Raw genomic sequence first — 22,744 nt, forward strand, 5'->3', positions numbered from 1 at the left:
TCATTTTTGTGTTTGTTGTATGTGATGTTAGAGTATGTTTGTCGTGTTCCATCACGGGAAAAAAAATGCATGATCGTTACAGCCATAAAAACGACCTGTGACGGATGCATCACTGCACTTAAGGCGGCAGAGTCGATGCAGAGTCAGCACTTTTTATAGCTGCAAAGGCAGTATGGTGACAAGGATGTTTCTTCTGGAGGGTACTCTCCATAATCCATCCTTTTTAAGGTCGCGAGCAGTACCATAATATGAATGTGATTTTTATGTAATAGTGCCAGACACATTTAGGTGTAACCACATTGTTACTTTGTTGTGGCGTCTAATTTCCCCAGCAGGCACAAGACATTAAAGGCCTACTGAAATGAGATGTTCTTATTTAAACAGGGATAGCAGCTCCATTCTATGTGTCATACTTCATCATTTCGCGATATTGCCATATTTTTGCTGAAAGGATTTAGTAGAGAACATCCACGATAAAGTTTGCAACTTTTGGTCGCTAATAAAAAAGCCTTGCCTGTACCGGAAGTAGCAGACGATGTGCGCGTGACATCACGGGTTGTGGAGCTCCTCACATCCTCACATTGTTTATAATCATAGCCACCAGCAGCAAGAGCGATTTGGATCGAGAAAGCGACGATTTCCCCATTAATTTGAGCGAGGATGAAAGATTTGTGGATGAGGAAAGTTAGAGTGAAGCACTAGGAAAAAGAAATTGAAATAAAAAGGCGACGGCAGTGGGAGCGATTCAGATGTTATTAGACACATTTAGGATAATTCTGGAAAATCCCTTAACTGCTTATTGTGTTACTAGTGTTTTAGTGAGATTATAAAGTCATACCTGAAAGTCGGAGGGCTGCGTTGACCGCCAGTGTCTCTGAGCAAAGCCATATGGAGGAGCCAAGAAAGTCGCAGCTGCCTTTTTGACAGCTGCTGCAGGAGGATGCAAACTCCGCTCAAGTATCCGGTAAGAGCCGACTTAATATCACAATTTTCTCATCCAAAAACTTGCTGGTTGACATGTGGTAGAGAAACATGTTCGCTTGACCGCTCTGTTCCATATTAAAGTTTCACAACAAAAACAGAGAAACACCGGCTGTGTTTTGGTTGCTAAAGGCAGCTGCAATCCACCACTTTCCACCAACAGCATTCTTCTTTGACGTCTCCATTATTAATTGGACAAATTGCAAAAGATTCAGCAACACAGATGTCCAAAATACTGTGTAATTGTGCGATTAAAGCAGACTACTTTTAGCCATGAGTGGTGCTGGGATAAAATGTCCACTCCAACCAATAACGTCACAAGCACGCGTCAACATAAGCGTCATCATTCCGCGATGTTTTCAACAGGATACTTCGCGGGAAATTTAAAATTGCAATTTAGTAAACTAAAGCGGCCGTATTGGCATGTGTTGCAATGTTAATATTTCATCATTGATATATAAACTATCAGACTGCGTGGTGGCTAGTAGTGGCTTTCAGTAGGCCTTTAAGGTCGCGGGCGGTGCAATAATATGAATCTCATTTTTATGTAATAATGCCAGAGCCAGCATGAGCATCATTTAGGTGAAACCACATCGTTGTTTTGTTGTGGCGTCTAATTTCCCCAGCAGGCACAAGACGTTAAAACAATGTTGATTATACATCATGACCTTCAAAACATCCATCCATTTCCTACCGCTTGTCCCTTTACGGGGTCGCTGGGGCCTATGTCAGCTGCATTCGGGCTGAAGTGAAGTGACGTGAATTATATTTATATAGCGCTTTTCTCTAGTGACTCAAAGCACTTTACATTGTACAAACGCACAGGTTATATTCTCCTTTTTGTGTTTGTTGTATGTGATGTTAGAGTATGTTTGTCGTGTTCCATCAGGTAAAAAAACTGCATGATTGTTACAGTGTGCATGGCCATAAAAAACGAACTGTGATGGATGCATCACTGCACTTAAAGCGGCAGAGTCTACGCAGAGTCAGCACTTTTTACAGCTGCAAAGGTAGCATGGTGACAAGGGTGCTTCTTCTGGAGGGTACTACCACTCCATCATCCATCCATCCATCTATTTTCTACCGCATGTCCCTTTTAAGGTTGTGGGCGGGGCCATATTATGAATGTCATTTTTATGGAATATAGTGCCAGAGACAGCATGAGCGTCATTTAGGTGCAACCCATCTATCCATCCATTTTCTACTGCTTATTCCCTTTGGTGTCGTGGGGTGTGCTGGTGCCTATCTCAGCTACAATCGGGCGGAAGGCAGGGTACACCCCGGACAAGTCGCCACCTCATCGCAGGGCCAACACAGATAGACAGACAACATTCACACACTAGGGACCATTTAGTGTTGCCAATCAACCTATCCCCAGGTGCATGTCTTTGGAGGTGGGAGGGGCCTATCCCCAGGTGCATGTCTTTGGAGGTGGGAGGGGCCTATCCCCAGGTGCATGTCTTTGGAGGTGGGAGGGGCCTATCCCCAGGTGCATGTCTTTGGAGGTGGGAGGAAGCCGGAGTACCCGGAGGGAACCCACGCAGTCACGGGGAGGACATGCAAACTCCACACAGAAAGAGCCCGAGCCCGGAATTGAACCCTGACTACTCAGGACCTTCGTATTGTGAGACAGACGCACTAACCCCTCTGCCACCGTGAAAACAATGTTTTGTTGTGGCGTCTAATTTCCCCAGCAGGCACAAGACGTTAAAACAATGTTGATTATACATCATGACCTTCAAAACATCCATCCATTTTCTACCGCTTGTCCCTTTTCGGGGTGGCGGGGGGTCGCTGGGGCCTACGTCAGCTGCATTCGGGCTGAAGTGAAGTGAAGTGAATTATATTTATATAGCGCTTTTCTCTAGTGACTCAAAGCGCTTTACATTGTACAAACACACAGGTTATATTCTCATTTTTGTGTTTGTTGTATGTGATGTTAGAGTATGTTTGTCGTGTTCCATCACGGGAAAAAAAACTGCATGATCGTTACAGTGTGCATGGCCATAAAAAACGACCTGTGATGGATGCATCACTGCACTTAAAGCGGCAGAGTCTACGCAGAATCAGCACTTTTTACAGCTGCAAAGGTAGCATGGTGACAAGGGTGCTTCCTCTGGAGGGTACACGCCATCATCCATCTATCCATCCATTTTCTACCGCTTGTCCCTTTTAAAGGCCTACTGAAATGAGATGTTCTTATTTAAAGGGGGATAGCAGCTCCATTCTATGTGTCATACTTCATCATTTCGCGATATTGCCATATTTTTGCTGAAAGGATTTAGTAGAGAACATCGACGATAAAGTTAGCAACTTTTGGTCGCTAATAAAAAAGCCTTGCCTGTACCGGAAGTAGCAGACGATGTGCGCATGACGTCACGGGTTGTGGAGCTCCTCACATCCACACATTGTTTATAATGTGAGCCTCCAGCAGCGTGAGCTATTCGGACCGAGAAAACGACAATTTCCCCATTAATTTGAGCGAGGATGAAAGATTTGTGGATGAGGAAATTTAGAGTGAAGGACTAGGAAAAAATAAAATAAAAAAATAAAGTTAAAAAAAAGGGTGATTGCATTGGGAGCGATTCAGATGTTTTTAGACACATTTACTAGGATAATTCTGGGAAATCCCTTATCTTTCTATTGTGTTGCTAGTGTTTTAGTGAGTTACATAGTACCTGATAGTCGGAGGGGTGTGTCCACGGGTGTGTTGACGCCTGTCTCTGAGAGAAGTCCCGAAGCTGCAGCAGGACAGAAGCTCCGCTGATCTCCGGTAAGAGGCGACTTTTTACCACAATTTTCTAACCGAAACCTGCCGGTTGACAAGTGGTCGGGATCCATGTTCGCTTGACCGCTCTGATTCATAGTAAAACTTCACCTCCAGGAATTTTAAACAAGGAATCACCGTGTGTTTGTGTGGCTAAAGGCTAAAGCTTCTCACCTCCATCTTTCTACTTTGACTTCTCCATTATTAATTGAACAAATTGCAAAAGATTCAGCAACACAGATGTCCAGAATACTGTGTAATTATGCGATGAAAAGAGACGACTTTTAGCTGCAAGTGGTGCTGCGCTAATATGTCCCCTCCAACTAATAACATCACAAACAGGCGTCATCATAAGCGTCATCATAAGCGTCATCATACCGCAACGTTTTCAACAGGATACCTCGCGGGAAATTTAAAATTGCAATTTAATAAAGTAAAGCGGCCATATTGTCATGTGTTGCAATGTTAATATTTCATCATTGATATATAAACTATCAGACTGTGTGGTCGCTAGTAGTGGCTTTCAGTAGGACTTTAAAAGTCGCTGTAAAAAGTGAGAGCCAATGAATATGTGCAAGCTTTATAATCTGACTAGTTGACTATTCGTTAAGATAGTCGTTGACAAGTCGACTATCAAAATAGTTGTTAGGTAGTTGCAACCTGGCCTGACATCGAGTAAATGTCGTTAAAAAGAATGTTGTTCCAATACTAGATTTGAGTTGCTCAACGTCAGGAGCTAATTCAACAAGTTCTCAACGTTGTTTCAATGTCTTGTGCCTACTGGAGTGAGGAGAGCCTGTCACTGAAGCAGATTGTCACCATGGCGATGAACATGTGAAGTAGCACAGAACATGCTACCAGGGATTTTGTCAGCAGGCTTACTGCTAATAAAGTTCGGTTAAAGGGGAACATTATCAGCAGACCTATGCAAGCGTCAATATATACCTTGATGGTGCAGGAAAAAGACCATCTATTTTTTTTAACCGATTTCCGAACTCTAAATGGGTGAATTTTGGCAAATTAAACGCCTTTCTGTTTATTGGTCTTTTAGCGATGACGTCAGAATGTGACGTCGCCGAGGTAACACAGCCGCCATTTTCATTTTCACATTACAAACACCGGGTCTCAGCTCTGTTATTCTCAGTTTTTTCGACTATTTTTTGGAACCTTGGAGACATCATGCCTGGTGGGTGTGTTGTCGGAGGGTGTAACAACACTAACAGGGAGCGATTCAAGTTGCACCACTGGCAAGAAATCTGCCGCCAGACCCCCATTGAATGTACCAGAGTGTCTCCACATTTGACCGGCGATGCTAAGACAGACATGGCACAGAGATGTATGGATAACCTGCAGATGCATTTGCAACCATTAAGTCAACCAAATCACAAAGGTGAGTTTTGTGGATGTTGTTGACTTATGTGCTAATCAGACATAATTGGTCGCGGCGTGACTGCCAGCTAATCGATGCTAACATGCTACGCTAATCGATGCTAACATGCTATTTACGCTAGCTGTATGTACATTTGAAACTAGATACCCACATTTAATGCGAAACAAACACTTACCAATCGATCGATTTAAGTTGCTCCAGTGTCACAAGATGCAAAAGTCCTGATGGTTTGGTCCGCACATTTTACGGGCGATGCTAATAAGGCAGCCGTGCTATGGGCCACTTCATTAGGTACACCCACGCTATGGCCGAATAGCGTCAATAGCTATTCGCTCAATAGCTTCAATTTCTTCTTCAATTTCGTTTTCGCTATCTGCCTCCATACTCCGACCATCTGTTTCAATACATGCGTAATCTGTCCACAAGGGAGACGGGGGGCAGAGCAGAAAAGAAAAAAAACCTCCTCCTTGTATGATAGCATCACATGTTTGTCTGTTGGAATTTACTTTGTTTTTATAAATCTAACACTCTGGCTCTGGGTCTGGCTTGAGGCTTCCCAAATAGCGCATGAGACTGAGACCTCATGACATTCAGCACTCATCTGCAGCTTTGACTCATGCCTCCCATCAAAGATTTACCAAATTGCATGTGGTGAACATTGGGTATGCATGCACATCACTTGCCTGTAAATGTGTGTGTAAGACACTGCATTCTCAGCCATCTTCAATGTCTGACTCAGCAGTCTCAGGCAAGGTCATCTGACTTCTGTTGCTGTGGCGACCAAGAATTGGGATAAGGGATTGCTGCCCCCCCCCCCCTCCACGTCCCCCAGCTGATGAAGCATGTATTGAAATGAAAAACGGTTGGAGGGAGAAAGAAATGGATGAGGTTATGAAACGGTATAGCAGCCGCAGCCATTTTGGTTTGGGAATATCATTGAACACAACTTTGTTAGCAGCAAGGCTGGTGACGAGAGTTGTATGTTTTGTGCTACCTTGTGTTGATTATCGCCGTGGCGACAAGGGACGGCGTTGCTGTGTTTTTCCTTTGCAAATTAGCAGTGTGTGTAGTGCATGTATGAGATCGTCGCCTCAGCCTTTTTTACCCTGTGTGTGAAAAGGTGTTCTGCAACCCTTTGGCAGCGTTACATACTATAAAATCCTCTTCATGACTCGGTGTCTCATCAGTCAGTACTTACCGTAAAAGTGCTGCCATGTCAAAATGTCGCCTTTTGCAGCTGACTTTGCACGGTCAGGGACGCAGCCCCTTGCTCGCATTTGAATGCATTCATAATAGCAGGTGACTGATGGTGCAGACACTGATTGATGAAGTGAAATGGTTGGAGGGAGAAAGAGGTGGATAAGGGTATACATAAAAGAATTGTGCTGCCAACCATTTTGCTTTGCCAATGAGATTTAAAGGGGAACATTATCACAATTTCAAAAGGGTTAAAAACAATAAAAATCAGTTCCCAGTGGCTTGTTGTATTTTTTGAAGTTTTTTTCTAAATTTTACACCTCCCGGAATATCCCTAAAAAAAGCTTTAAAGTTCTTGATGTTCCCTATTTGCGATGCGACTGTCCATTTCCCTGTGACGTCACACAGTGCTGCCAATACAAACAACATGGCGGTTACCACAGCAACATATAGCCACATTAGCTCGGATTTAGACTCGGATTTCAGCGGTTTAACAGCTGCTGCTCACTGCTCCCCTCACCTCCCAGGGGTGATCAAGGGGATGGGTCAAATGCAGAAGACACATTTCACCGCACCTAGTGTGTGTGTGACTATCAGTGCTACTTTAACAGATTTTATTTTTTTTATAATTTCAGGAAAATTGATGCATTTTAAATATTTTCTGTTACAGACCCAAACACAAAGTTATTCTAAGCTGTAAATTGATTTATATTTCTTTGTTTATTTAATGTTAATTTGGGTCCAACGTTAAGCATAGACGTTATGGACAAACTATACTGTTTATAGTCGCGGCGGAGAGTGTCAATCAAGCAATGTTTACTTATATAGCCCAAAATCACGAGTGTCTCAAAGGGCTGCACAAGCCACAACGACATCCTCGTCTCAGATCAGTAGGTGGGCGGGGGGGAAAAAATGTTCTTCTTCTTTGGGGCGGCATAACAGAAAAGAATTGAGAAACACTGCATAAAGCTGTCCTGCGTGAACCTACAAGTAGCCTCCGAGCTAACACATCAAGTGAAAGGACAAACTGAAATACTCTATGGCAGGGGTCCCCAACCTCTTTTGCACCAAGGACCGGTTTAATGAAGGCATTATTTTCAGGCACCGGCCTTCCATGTGTGGCAGTTAAATATAGCAAATAAGTGCATGAAAAATGAATACTTAAAAAAGTCATTAGTGGAATTAGTGGGAGCCCCTGGCCTTTTCCCTTTGCAAAAAAGCTCTCCATACACTTGTTTTTTTACGTGTTTTTACTCGTAGAAGGCTTTGTTTTGGCTTTATTATTTGATGGGTTGAAGGTGATACATCACACTCAAGGACAAGAGCTTGGATATACAAGAAATCTAGAAATACTTGACATTAGTTCCAATAGATTTCTGCAGATTACTGTTTCCATTCTAAAAGTTATGTATTCATGTTTTGTGCAATATTTCATACGTAGATACACTAATGTTAGCTTTTTTTTTTTAAAGATGTCCGATAATGGCTTTTTTGCCAATATTCCGATATTGTCGTACTCACAATTACCGATTCCGATATCAACCGATACCAATACATACAGTCGTGGAGTTAACACATAATCATGCCAAATTTTGTTGTGATTCCCCGCTGGATGCATTAAACAATGTAACAAGGTTCTCCAAAATAAATAAACTCAAGTTATGGAAAAAAATGCCAACATGGCACTGCCATATTTATTATTGAAGTCACAAAGTGCATTATTTGTTTTAACATGCCTCAAAACAGCAGCTTGGAATTTGGGACATGCTCTCCCTGAGAGAGCATGAGGAGGTTGAGGTGGGTGGGGTTGGGGATAGAAGGGTTGTGTATTGTAGTGTCAAGGAAGAGTTAGGGATGCAAGGGGTTCTGGGTATTTGTTCTGTTGTGTTTATGTTGTGTTACGGTGCGGATGTTCTCCCGAAATGTGTTTGTCATTCTTGTTTGGTGTGGGTTCACAGTGTGGCGCATATTTGTAACAGTGTTAAAGTTGTTTATACGGCCACCCTCAGTGTGACCTGTATGGCTGTTGACCAAGTATGCCTTGCATTTACTTGTGTGTGTGAAAAGCCGTAGATATTATGTGATTAGGCTGGCATGCAAAGGCAGTGCCTTTAAGGTTTATTGGCTCTCTGTACTTTTCCCTATGTCCGTGTATCACTCCTTACAGCGTCGTTTGAAAAAGGCAAACATTTTACTTTTTGAAACCGATACTGATAATTTCGAATATCACATTTTAAAGCATTTATCGACCGATAATATTGGCAGTCTGATATTATCGGATCTCTGTACTTTTTTTGGTCCAATTTTCCATGCATAAATACATTTGTTATTGCTAACTACTTGCATAATAGGAGTATGTGCAATACCACCAGCACTTTAACTTACTAGGCCAAAGAAGATGTTTATTTTCTACCTTCAGCACAATTATTATATGCAACAATTTAGCACCTCTCCATCTGCCTCATGCACATTAACTCCTATGGTCACTTTCTTCTTGATCTACCCTGCATACTTGCCAAGCCTCCCGAATTTTCTGGGAGACTCCCGAATTTCAGTGCGTCTCACAAAAATCTCTCAGGACAACCATTCTCCCGAATTTCTTCCAATTTCTAGCCGGACCTGAGTGAGGACAGCCTGTTGTCACGTCCACTTTTCCTCCTTATAAACAACTTGCTGGCCCAGTCAAGTTATAACATCTACGGCTTTTGGAGAGTCCAAAACTGCACACACAACAAGAAGAAAACTATTATATATGTCTCCGTTATCCATAGGTTTATTTATAACCCATAAAGTAGGCAGGCACAGAGCTATTTCTCAACGAGTGTTTATTCCAGCCGGCACATTAATACACTGAAACATAACATCCGGAATCCCATCATGCATTGCTTCAAAACTACGGCAAGTAGTAATGTCCAAAATAAGATAGTGACAGAGAATAGAACGAGGATGGACATTACAGAGCAATACCATAACAATGCAATCCAATTCCAAAAGCAAACCTGAGCCAGCAACACTCAGAACTGCAACAAACAGAACAATTGAGAGGAGACACAAACACCACACAGAACAAAACAAAAGTAGTGAATATTATCAACAACAGTATCAATATTAGTTATACTTTCAGCATAGCAGTGATTAAAAATCCCTCATTGACATTATCATTAGACATTTATAAGAATAATGAAAAAGAACAATAGTGTCACAGTGGCTTACACTTGCATGGCATCTCATAAGCTGGACAACACACTGTGTCCAATGTTTTCACAAAGATAAAATAAGTCATATTTTTGGTTCCTTTAATAGTTCAAACAAATGTACATTATTGCAATCAGTTGATAAAACATTGTCCTTTACAATTATAAAAAATCTACTACTCTGCTAGCATGTCAGCAGACTGGGGTAGATCCTGCTGAAATCTATCTATTGAATGAATACAGAATTGTTTTGTATCGGAAAAATTTAGTTTTTGAATCGAGAATCGCGTTGAATCGAGAAAAAAATGTGATTTATAATTGAATCGCGACCCCAAGAATCGATATTGAATCGAATCGTGGGACACCCAAAGATTTGCAGCCTAAATATACATATATATATATATATATATATATATATATTTATGTATATATATATGTATATATATATATATGTATATGAAATACTTGAATTCTTGAATTTCAGTGAATTCTAGCTATAAATATACTCCTCCCCGCTTAACCCCACCCCCTGGACCACCCCGCCCACCCCAAATTCGGAGGTCTCAAGGTTGGCAAGTATGCTACCCTGATCTTAGGTCATCAACCTAGCTAGATGGAACCTAGCTTTTGGCTCCTATTTGGCACCTTTATATTCTATAAGTTTATTATGTGCAATGTGCTATGTAACAAATATGGAAGACATATAGCACGACTATATGGCACTTTGCAAGATTTTCAGCTTTAATAGAGGAATTTATTTTCTTTTTATTTTTTAAATCTTGACAAACATTTCCTCCACCCTGGAATCAAAAATAGTAGTGTCTCAATATCTTACGTTATTCTTCATGAACTAGGCCTAGTGGTTAGAGTGTCCGCCCTGAGATCGGTGGGTTGGGAGTTCAAACCCCGGCCGAGTTATACCAAAGATCATAAAAATGGGACTCATTATTCCCTGCTTGGCACTCAGCATTAAGGGTTGGAATTGGGGGTTAAATCACCTAAAATTATTCCCAGGCGCGTCACCGCTGCTGCTCACTGCTCCCCTCACCTCCCAGGGGGTGATCGAGGGTGATGGGTCAAATGCAGAGGACACATTTCACCACACCTGGTGTGTGTGTGAGACAATCATTGCTACTTTAACTTTAAGGAGGAGCTTGCTAACGTTTGCACATGCAAACACATACTTCTGACAGTTAACCTGAATGCCATCCCGTTTAATCATAAAACTAACTTTTTTTGCCATCCTTCAGAAAAGAGAACGGAAAGCAACATGTCAAAAATGAGCATGTCACCACTTGTGTCGGCATACTTTTCATACAAATTGGGTGTAGGCAGTGCCAAGACTACTTTGTATGCTGGTGTGGGAGTCATCCGTGTGTGTGTGTGTGTGTGTGTGTGAAGGTGATCCGAGCTAATCCGGTTTTATAAATGTCTGACAAAATCTGTGTTCCACTCACAAAGTCCAGAAAGGGGGTAGAAGTGAGCAGAAAAGGAGGGTATGGTAAGAAGAAAATGAAGTAGTGAAAGATGGCAAAATGAGGGCTGAGATCTCCGGGGATAGATGATGGAGAGGCAGATAGGGTTAAATAGGATCACAGAAACAAGGCGTGAGAAGGGCTGAAAGCAAAAAGGAGGATAAGGAACGAGGATGACGTTGGAAGAGGGTCAGGTGGGTGGTTATGGAAAATTCCTTTTGGGGGTTTTGAGCGTGGTGCCACATGACTGTCAAGGAGTGTTTTGCCCAAAGAAGACAAAAAAGCAGGATATAACGCGTATAGTCAACACTACAGTCAACACACACACACACACACACACGCACAAACACACTCGCACACACTCAAGGGCGTTGGGACTTGAATGCCTGAAGCAGCAGAATCAAAGTTAACTTTCTGTAATGTTTCTGATGTGTTGTGTTAACATTTCTAGATCCTTAACAAAACCTAATATTGAAGTCCAGTACAAGGGCTGTGTCAAAAATTCCATCTTAAAAGAGATAACTATTATTTGCAGATCATACAACTGCATTTTGTTCAGGAGACAACACACAAAAGCTAATACAAAGACGGTGTGGCGCAGTGGGAGAGTGGCCGTGTGCAACCCGAGGGTCCCTGGTTCAATTCTCACCTAGTACCAACCTCGTCACGTCCGTTGTGTCCTGAGCAAGACACTTCACCCTTGCTCCTGATGGGTGCTGGGTGGCGCCTTGCATGGCAGCTCCCTCCATCAGTGTGTGAATGTGTGTGTGAATGTGGAAGTCGTGTCAAAGCGCTTTGAGTACCTTGAAGGTAGAAAAGCGCTATACAAGTACAACCCGTTTATCATTATTTATCATTTAATAACAGATGAAATTAACAAATTAAAAAGATGATTTGACAAAAACAGACTTTTTTAATCTCCGTGAAAAAAAAAAAAAAAAATGCTATTTTGTGACAGTAAAACGAAAAGTCAAACTTGCCTATAGACATCCATCCATCCATTTTCTACCGCTTATTCCCTTTTGGGGCTCCGGGGGGGGGGGGGGGGGGGGAGATTTGCTGGTGCCTATCTCAGCTACAATCAGGCGGAAGGCGGTGTACACCCTGGTAAAGTCGCCACCTCATCGCAGGCCTATAGACATCTAAGCAAATATTAACATTGCTGTACGTATACTTTTGACCCAGCAGATTTGGTCACACTTCAGCAGAGTTATAATAAACCAAACTTCATGAATGTTTTTTGTGACCAACAAGTACAGGTGCTGGTCATATTATTAGAATATCATGAAAAAGTTGATTTATTTCATTAATTCCATTTAGAAAGTCAAACTTGTTTAATGTATACATTCATTCCAAACAGACTGATACATTTCAAGTGTTTTTTGCCCAAAAGGAGATGATTATAGCTGACAACCAATGAAAACCCTAAATTCACCATTTCAGAAAATGAGAATATGGTGAAAAGGTCAGATATTGAAGACACCTGGTGCCACACTCTAATTAGCTAACTCACTCAAAACACCTGGAAAAGCCTTTAAATGGTCTCTCGTTTTGATTCAATCATGGGGAAGACTGCTGACTTGACAACTGTCCAAAAGATGACCATTGATACTTTAAAGAAGGAGGGCAAGACACAAAAGGTCATTGCCAAAGAGGTTGGATGTTCCCAGAGCTCTGTGTCCAAGCACATTAATAGAGAGGCCAAGGGAAGACAAAGATGTGCTAGAAAAAAGTGTACAAGCAAGAGGGATAACCGTGCCCTGGAGAGGATTGTCAAACTAAACCGATTCAAAAATGTGGGGGAGATCCACAAAGAGTGGACTGCAGCTGGAGTCAGTGCTTCAAGAACCACCACGCACCGACGTATGCAAGATATGGGCTTCAGCTGTCGCATTCCTTGTGTAAAGCCACTCTTGAATAAGAGACAACGTCAAAAGCGTCTCGCCTGGGCTCAAGACAAAAAGGACTGGACTGCTGCTGAGTGGTCCAAAGTTATGTTTTCAGATGAAAGTAAATGTTGTATCTCCTTTGGAAATCAAGGTCCCAGAGTCTGGAGGAAGACAGGAGAGGCACAGAATCCACGTTGCCTGAAGTCCAGTGTCAAATGTCCACAATGGGTAATGGTCTGGGGTGCCATGTCATCTGCTGGTGTTGGTCCACTGGGTTTCCTGAGGTCTAGGGTCAATGCAGCAGTCTACCAGGACGTTTTATGCTGCCTGCCGCCGACCAATTTTATGGAGGTGAAGATTTCATTTTCCAACATGACTTGGCACCTGCACACAGTGCCAAATCTACCAGTACCTGCTTTAAGGACCATGGTATCCCTGTTCTTGACTGGCCTGCAAACTCACCTGACCTTAACCCCGTAGGAAAGCTATGTGGTATTGTGAAGCGGAAGATGCCAGATGCCAGAGCCAACAATGCTGAAGAGCTGAAGGCCACTATTAAAGCAACCTGGACTCTCATAACACCTGAGGGTGCAACAGACTGCTGGACTCCATGTATTGCTGCAGCAAGGAGCTGCAACTAAGTATTGATTGCCATACATGCTGAAACTTTACATCTTCATACTTTTCACTTGGCCCACATTTCTAAAAAATATTTTTTGGTACTAGTCTTAACTAATATTCTAATTTTCTGAGATACTGAATTTGGAATTTTCAGTAATTGTCAGTACTAATCATCAAAATTTAAAGAAATAAACATTTCAAATATATCACTATCTGTGTAATGAATTGATATAATATGTAAGTTTCACGTTCTGAATATAATTACTGAAATAAATCAACTTTTTCATGATATTCTAATAATATGAACAGCACCTGTATGTGCTCCAATCACTTTATCACAAAAAAAAGTTATAGAAATGATTGAAAACTCAAAACAGCCATGACATCATGTTCTTTACAAGTGTACGTACACTTTTGACCACGACTGTAGTTGAATATCTCTGATGTAGTCTCCAGACTACATTAAGAGGACACATACACCTTCTGACTTTTTTTTTTTTGCCAGTCCTTTTCTTAAATAAACAAATAACAGACTGAATGATTGAGCCCAGCGCAATTTGCCTTTGCAGTTGCAAGTTACGTATTTATCTAAGTGGAAGAAAAAGTAATACCCACCAATCGCCTTTCATTTTAGATCTCCATTAGTTACTTTACACCAGGTGTCTCAAACTCACTTTACCTGGGGGCCACTGGCTGCAGAGTCTGGGTGAGGCTGGGCCGCAAGAAAAGATTTCCTAAAAAAAATGTGCATACTCCTCCACGTGTCTAGTTGTATAATGACTAGGGGTTTGTAAAAAATCGATTCGAATACGAATCGCGATTTTCAAGTTGTGTGATTCAGAATCGATTGTCATTTTTCTAAAAATCTAATTTTTATTCTATTTTTTATCAATCCAACAAAACAATACACAGCAATACCATAACAATGCAATCCAATTCCAGAACCAAAGCTGAGCCAGCAACACTCAGAACTGCAATAAACAGAACAATTGAGAGGAGACACAAACACCACACAGAACAAAACAAAAGTAGTGAATATTATCAACAACAGTATCAATATTAGTTATAATTTCAGCATAGCAGTGATTAAAAATCCCTCATTGACATTATCATTAGACATTTATAAAAATAATCAAAAAGAACAATAGTGTCACAGTGGCTTACACTTGCATGGCATCTCATAAGCTGGACAACACACTGTGTCCAATGTTTTCACAAAGATAAAATAAGTCTGATTTTTGCTTCCTTTAATAGTTAAAACAAATTTACATTATTGCAATCAGTTAAAAAACATTGTCCTTTACAATTATAAAAGCTTTTTTTTAAATCTACTACTCTGCTAGCATGTCAGCAGACTGGGGTAGATCCTGCTGAAATCTATGTATTGAATGAATACACAATCCTTTTGAATCAGAAAAATATCATTTTTGAATCGAGAATCGCGTTGAATCGAAAAAAAAAATCGATATATTATCGAATCGCGACCCCAAGAAATCAATATTGAATCGAATCGTGGGACACCCAAAGATTCGCAGCCCTAATAATGAAATTTCAAATTGTATCCCTTGTGCACCGCAACTTTCTCAGTGCAAATAAGACATGTCGGGGTCCCAAAAAACAAAAAAATATTGCATCTCCCACTTTTCATGGAATTTTCTTTGCTCATCACTAACCTTTCTCTTCACTGAAGGCTTTGAAAAAGACATGTTTGGGGTTGTTGAATATATTTGTATTTTGCCGACACACGGAGAATTATGTTATTTCTGCAATGTGTGTTGTTCCTTTTTCCTCCCTACAGCAACACGGCGGTCAGCGGATAATAGACGGGGAAGTGTGAGGCAATGCAAATTAAACAATAAAAAAAACAAATAATTTAAATTGGTCCAAGTTATTACTGACAGACAGGTGTCACGGTGTGACTGCAGCCAGGCATGTAAGAAAACTCTCGTCTCCATGGCAACGTCTCTGTCGCTTTCACTCACTTGCCACTTTTCCACTAATGCAGGGGTAGGCAACCCAGAATGTTGAAAGAGCCATTTTGAATCCAAATAACACAAACCTGTCAAGCGCCATTCATATAAAACTTGTGGACCGCACTAACATTAAACTTTCATATTAAGGCGGGGGCCGCAAAATAACGTCTCACGGCGTGTCTGAGACCCCTGCTTTACACTTTGTTCCTTTGCTGATATGCATTATCTCAAATAACTAAAATATAAAAAGTATCAATATTTTGGTTCAAGAACCAACATTAGAGCATTAAGATCTGGTATCGATAGTTCAATACAGAGCTGCACATCACTTGGAAAGACGCTAAAAGGACTTTTATTTTCACCCGTCAAATTGCTGTGGCCTCAATGGAACTACTCAAATTACACCAAATTACTAAGCAGTTAACCATGAAGTTAACTGCTTAGTAACATCCATCCATACATTTCCCACCGCTTGTCCCTTTTTTGGGTGTCGCGGGGGGGTGCTGGAGCCTATCTCAGCTACAATCGGGCGGAAGGCGGTGTACACCCTGGACAAGTCGCCACCTCATCACAGGGCCAACACAGATAGACAGACAACATTCACACACTAGGGACCATTTAGTGTTGCCAATCAACCTATCCCCAGGTAAAGTGGGCTGGCTCAGGGTGGAGGACAGAGTCAAACAACTTGCACTGAGCCTAGTCTATAAAATCCGCTACACCTCTTTGATACCGAAGTAGTTTCAAGTTTAAGTTTCAAGTTTATTCACAATACCATATAACATGTCAAACTACTTCCATAACATAAATGACCGCCATAACCACAACACCAGGGGGAGCTCCACAAACCACGTTAAACCCAGATTCCTGTCTAACAAAGGTCTTTACTCATTCTCCTTCTATGACACATCAATATGGAATGCACTCCCAACAGGTATAAAAGAAAGTGCATCTCTATCCTCCTTCAATACTGCACTAAAAGAACACCTCCAGGCAACTTCAACCCGAGACTAACACCCTCCCCCAACAGCATCAAACCTCCCCGAATGGTAAATAATCAAATGTATATACTTGTTCTTATGCTTTCTGAGCTCACTATGTTCTCTGCTGGCTGTACATATCCTACTAAGTCACACCTACACTGTTTCAATAACCAGTTCTCTGATGATGCAATTATTGATGACTGAAGTGCTGATATCAACCAAACTTAACCCCCCCTCCACATCTCATCCCCCGGATTGTAAATAATTCAATGTACGTACTCTGATGATTAACTTGTGTGATGACTGTATTATGCTGATAGTATATATTTGTACCATGAATTGATGAACGTGGACCCCGACTTGAACAAGTTGAAAAACTTATTGGGGTGTTACCGTTTACTGGTCAATTGTACGGAATATGTACTGTACTGTGCAATCTACCAATAACATTTTCAATCAATCAATCAATCAATCAATCAATCAATCAATCAATCAATCAATCAAAAAGCATGTATTTGGAGGTGGGAGGAAGCCGGAGTACCATTAGGGAACCCACGCAGTCACAGGGAGAACATGCAAACTCCACCCAGAAAGATCCCGAGCACAGGATCGAACCCAGGACTACTCAGGACATTCGTATTTTGAGGCACATGCCCTAACCCCTGTTCCACCGTGCTGCCCTGCTTACTAACAGACATACAATATCTTAATTTTTCCCAATAATTTGGCCTTGGCAGAGTTTGAAGGCGACTTCTCCTGGATGACATACTAACACAACAATGCATATCCAATGGCGGCCTAAGACTGTAGCACAGTACTGTATATTGTGTTTTTCGGACTGTAAATCACAGTTTTTTTCATAGTTTGGCCGGGAGCGACTTATGTGTGAAACTATTAAAACATTACCGTAAAATATCAAATAATATTATTCACATAAGAGACTTGACGTATAAGATTTCATGGGATTTATGGATTAGGAGTGAGAGATAGTTTGGTAAAGGTATAGCATGTTCTATATGTTATAGTTATTTGAATGACTCTTACCATAATATGTTAGGTTAACATAGCAGTTGCTTATTTATGCCTCATATAACCTACACTTATTCAGCCTGTTGTTCACTATTCTTTATTTATTTTAAATTGCCTTTCAAATGTCTATTCTTGGCGTTGGATTTTATCAAATAAATTTCCCCCCAAAATGCGATTTATACTCCAGTGCGACATATATGTTTGTTTCTTTCTTTTTTATGCCTTTTCGGCAGGTGAGACTTACGTATACTCCGGAGCGACTTATACTCCAAAAAATACGGTATTAGTGCAAACCACAACAATAAACACAAAAGGTAATCAGCTAAGGTAGCATTTCTGATACGGATCTTGGATGTCATTACATTTGCACCTCATGTTACGACCAGTTGAGAGGTAGTAGTGTAGAGGCCTCTGTGCTATATACAGTAGGTCATGAATAACGGAGCGGCCATGCTTCATCTCCTTCCTGCTCTCCCTGCTGACCCCTGCCCCTCCTCTCCATGGTCGCTGTTCTTTCAGCACCGCCATCACTGCAGCGACGCCTCTTTTTCACCGGCTTAAAGGCCTACTGAAAGCCACTACTAGCGACCACGCAGTCTGATAGTTTATATGTCATTGATGAAATCCAAACATTTCAACTCATGCTAATACGGCCGCTTTAGTTTACTAAATTGCAATTTTAAATTTCCTGCTAAGTGTCCTGTTGAAAACATTGCGGAATGATGACGTTATCAGTTGGAGGGGACATTTTATCCCAGCACCACTCATGGCTAAAAGTCGTCCGATTTAATCGCATAATTACACATTATTCTGGACATCTGTGTTGCTGAATCTTTTGCAATTTGTTCAATTAATAATGGAGACGTCAAAGAAGAAGGCTGTTGGTGGAAAGCGGTGGATTGCAGCTGCCTTTAGCAACCAAAACACAGCCGGTGTTTCTTTGTTTGTTGTGAAGCTATAACACAAAGCGGTCAAGTGAACATGTTTCTTTACCACATGTCAACCGGCAGGTTTCGGTGAGAAAATTGTGGTACTAAGTCGGCTCTTACCGGAGACATGAGCAGATCTTGCGCCCTCCTGCAGCTGTCAAAGAGGCAGCTGTGACTTTTTTGGCTCCTCCATGGCTTCCATCAGAGACACTGGCGGTCACCACACCTCTCCGACTTTCAGGTATGACTTTATAATTTCACTAAAACACCAGTAACACAATAAGCAGATAAGGGATTTTCCAGAATTATCCTAATAAATTTGTCCAATAACATCTGAATCGCTCCCACTGTATAGTCTTTTTTTTTTTCTAGTCCTTCACTCTCACTTTCCTCATCCACAAATCTTTCATCCTCGCTCAAATAATGGGGAAATCCTCGCTTTCTCGGACCAAATCGCTCTTGCTACTGGTGGCTATGATTATAAACAATGTGAGGAGCACACATCGTCTGCTACTTCCAGTTCAGGCAAGGTTTTATTTATTAGCGACCAAAAGTTGCGAACTTTATCGTCGGTGTTCTCTACTAAATCCTTTCAGCAAAAATATGGCAATATCGCGAAATGATCAAGTATGACACAGAATGGAGCTGCTATCCCCGTTTAAATAAGAACATCTCATTTCGGTAGGCCTTTAACCCCAAATATGTTGCTGTAGCTCCATTTACATCTCGGCTACTCAGCTACAACCACGCCAACACATCCTTCCATCCATTCATTTTCTGCTGCTTATTCCCTTTGGGGTCGCTGGTGCCTATCTCAGCTACAATCGGGCGGAAGACCACGCCGACACATGCAAACAAAATACTACAAAAGCAGCACACATGAAGAAAACCCTAGTCTTCCTATTAGTGCAAGCTAACCAGCAGGAATCACAATAAATACGATACTTTTATTTTGTAGTGCGGAATGTCAGAAAGTTTGACCAAGTGAAATTATTAACTACATTTATGACAGATTTATGCTTTTGACGTGTGCTTGTGAGTGGTAATTTGTGTTTTGGTGACCTTGTGGTCACAATAATTTCTAAAAAATGTTATAGTGGATTCTTTCAAATACGCATCTGCCTTAAAAACTTTGTATATAAGTAATATGCAACAATAATTAACTGATGCTTGTTTATATTAACTAATGTTGTGTGCACCGCTTTTGTCTTATCCACTTAGTTTTGTTTGTTTACATACAGCACCGGTAAGCTTTCCTAAACTGAAGTTTGGTTTTACAAGTCATACCAAAGTCTATAAAAATGGGAGCCGGCAATCAGCATCAAGGGTTGGAATTGGGGGTTAAATCACCAAAAAATGATTCCCTCACTGCTCCCCTCATCTCCCAGGGGGTAGAACAAGGGGATGGGTCAAAAATGCAGGGAGTCATTTCACCACAGCTAGTGTGTGTGTGTGTGACTATCAGTGGTACTTTAATTTGAACTTTTAGACAGCAATATTGTTCAATTGCATATATCTAGTTTGTGTGCTTAGCTGTAGCCTACCATATTTACCTTTTTTAAAACTATTTCACTAAAATAAAAATACAAACATCAAACTTGTGTACTTATGGGATAATATTTAGTAGGGATGTCAGATAATATCGGACTGCCAATATTATCGGCCGATAAATACTTTAAAATGTAATATTGGAAATTATCGGTATCGGGTTCCAAATTATCGGTATCGGTTTCAAAAAGTAAAATTGATGACTATTTAAAACGCTGCTGTGTACACGGATGTAGGGAGAAGTACAGAGCGCCCATAAACCTTAAAGGCACTGCAATTGTGTGCCGGACCAATCACGTAATATCTACGGCTTTTCACACACACAAGCGAATGCAAGGCATATTTGGTCAACAGCCATACAGGTCACACTGAGGGTGGCCGTGTAAAAAAATTTAACACTGTTGTAAATATGCGCCACACTGTGAACCCACACCAAACAAGAACATCTTCACCGTAACACAACATAAGCACAACAGAACAAATACCCAGAATCCCTTGCAGCACTAACTCTTCCGGGACGCTACAATATACAGACCCCCCACCTCACCCTCCTCATGCTCTCTCAGGGAGAGCATGTCCCAAATTCCAAGCTGCTGTTTTGAGGCATGTTTAAAAAAAATAATGCACTTTGTGACTTTAATAATAAATATGGCAGTGCCATGTTGTTGTTTTTTTTTATTTTTACAAAACTTGAGTTGATTTATTTTGGAAAAGCTGGTTACATTGTTTAATGCATCCAGCGGGGCATCACAACAAAATTAGGCATAATTATGTGTTCATTCCAAGACTGTTGGATCGGTTGATATCGGAAATCGGTAATTAAGAGTTGGACAATATCGGAAATCGGCACAAAAGTGTTGTTATCTGGCAGTCCAGCTTTGTGCAAGTAAATACTCTGCAGGAGTTATTAGCAGAGATTTTAGATACAAGCCGATATCATATGATACCAGTTGTTGTTTTTTTTGCTGATAACCGACTGATATCTGATGTTAATATCAGATTGGGACACTCCTAACAGTTATTGACCCCAATCAGTGGGATTGACCTGAGATTTCTCACACAGCTCTACAAAAAAAACCACGCACTGTAACCTACGGGTGTTTCATTGATTCATTGCAAAATTTGGTACACGCCGTTAGGGGACTGACAAGCACATTTGAAACACAGCAAACTACTTCTTCATTCCTTGAGCATTTGTCTAATGAAGACAAACATTAATATATATGTGTATTACATATATGCTAGCTATATGGGTGTTGACAACAAGCAGCATTAATGCTTCTTTCACACGGCCCGTAATTTGGGGACCCCTGGGATGGGGCATCAGCTGCTACTATCATCACTTTGTTTGACATTTGTCTGTAGTTTTGTAAATGAAATGAAAACAGCGTTTAATTTAGTCTTCATGGATCATTCTGAGGAAAGCATGTGCGTGTTCATTCTCACTTTAAAGGTTCGTTAGGGGTTCATGAATGCTAACTGCACTCCTACCTGCTAATCAGATTATGTCTATCGTATTAACAGTTAGAATGAGTCTGTTTTTAGAAACACATACACTGGGTACCGAATAGGAAATTACTTTTTATTGAGTTCACACTAAAAACAAAGAAATAAGTAATATTACAAGGGGAAAAAATGCTTCAATAAAATATAGTTTTATATAAAAGTTATTATTGTTTAGGATTTAAAAAATAATTCTATTGAAGGTAATGTATTACTTTACATATAAATATTTGTAAAACTGCAAACATTACGTGGTAATTTTGCGAGATACAATCGTAATGTTGAGAATAGAGACATACCTTTATGAGAAAAGGTGGTATCTGTACAAATATAAAGTCTTAGTTGGGGTTGTCAAAATAACACATTAAAGCCTGAGATTAATCATGTATCCAAACTGCGGAAATGTATTAATGAACATATGGAGGAGCTGCTGATGGTGTGTTTGACGGACAAGCAGTTGGAAGGAGATCATGGGGAAGTGCTGTACACTATTATTACTTCATAAAACTACTGTATTTGTTAATAGTACATTTGATTGCAATGTTTTTTGATACAACATTTCTTATCTAAAAGTTTGCTTTTCTTTTTTAAAATGCATATTACTGTAGATGCTGCGGAGCTAGCACTGAGCGCTGGGACGGAGAGGCTTCGCGGTGTCTTGGCTGGGTGAGCAGGTGTCGGACACCTCAGTCACCTTGGACGTATCCTCCCTCATCCATGCGGACTGGACACTGGCCGAGAGTGGAGTCGGCTGTCTTGGTTGCTTTGTTGGGTCTGCTTCTGTCTCTGGCCATGCTCCCTCCACCCCAGTGGACGATGGCGTGGAACACCGCAGAGGCCACCACAGTGGATATGTTTATTTTACTTTTTATTCATAGCTGTATGTAGAAGTGTCTGCTTGTATCTGCTGCTTTAATGTCTTTAATGTCCTATGTGTTCTTTAATGTTTGATGTTTCCCTCTTACACACATGGAAGAGGGATGTGTACTATGGCTATGAGTTGTCGTTGTTTTTTTTGTTTTTTTTTTCCCTTGGCCTCAGTCTGCACCCCCTCTCCAAGGCCCAGGCTAAGACCGATTTTTTTAATTTAATTTTAATCTTCTATTCCCCCCCCCCCCCCTTGTTTACCTGTATTTCATCTTTTTTTGTAAGGGGCGCTGGAAGCCGGCAGACCCGTCAGTGATCCTGTTCTGTCTCCCTGTAATGTTTGTCTGATCTTGAATGGGATTGTGCTGAAAATTGTAATTTTCCTGAAGGAACTCTCC

General features: G+C 41.0%; 1 long non-coding RNA gene across 2 annotated transcripts in view; it reads left to right on the forward strand.

Annotated features, from left to right (window-relative positions):
• The first annotated feature begins 3 nt into the window (after positions 1-3).
• LOC133561502 (uncharacterized) overlaps positions 4-22,744 on the forward strand; it is a 23,682-nt gene continuing 941 nt past the window's right edge. The window contains exons 1-3 of one of the 2 annotated variants that reach the window (XR_009808711.1): positions 4-5,138; positions 18,510-18,669; positions 22,088-22,744. The exon at positions 22,088-22,744 is cut by the window's right edge and continues 941 nt beyond it. This is a non-coding gene — a long non-coding RNA (uncharacterized LOC133561502). Of the gene's footprint in view, positions 5,139-16,464; positions 16,537-18,509; positions 18,670-22,087 lie in introns of those variants that run through there. The other variant, XR_009808710.1, reaches the window with a different exon arrangement.

Source organism: Nerophis ophidion, linkage group LG11, assembly GCF_033978795.1.
Source record: "Nerophis ophidion isolate RoL-2023_Sa linkage group LG11, RoL_Noph_v1.0, whole genome shotgun sequence".
In the NCBI taxonomy this organism is placed as follows: Eukaryota; Metazoa; Chordata; class Actinopteri; order Syngnathiformes; family Syngnathidae; genus Nerophis; species Nerophis ophidion.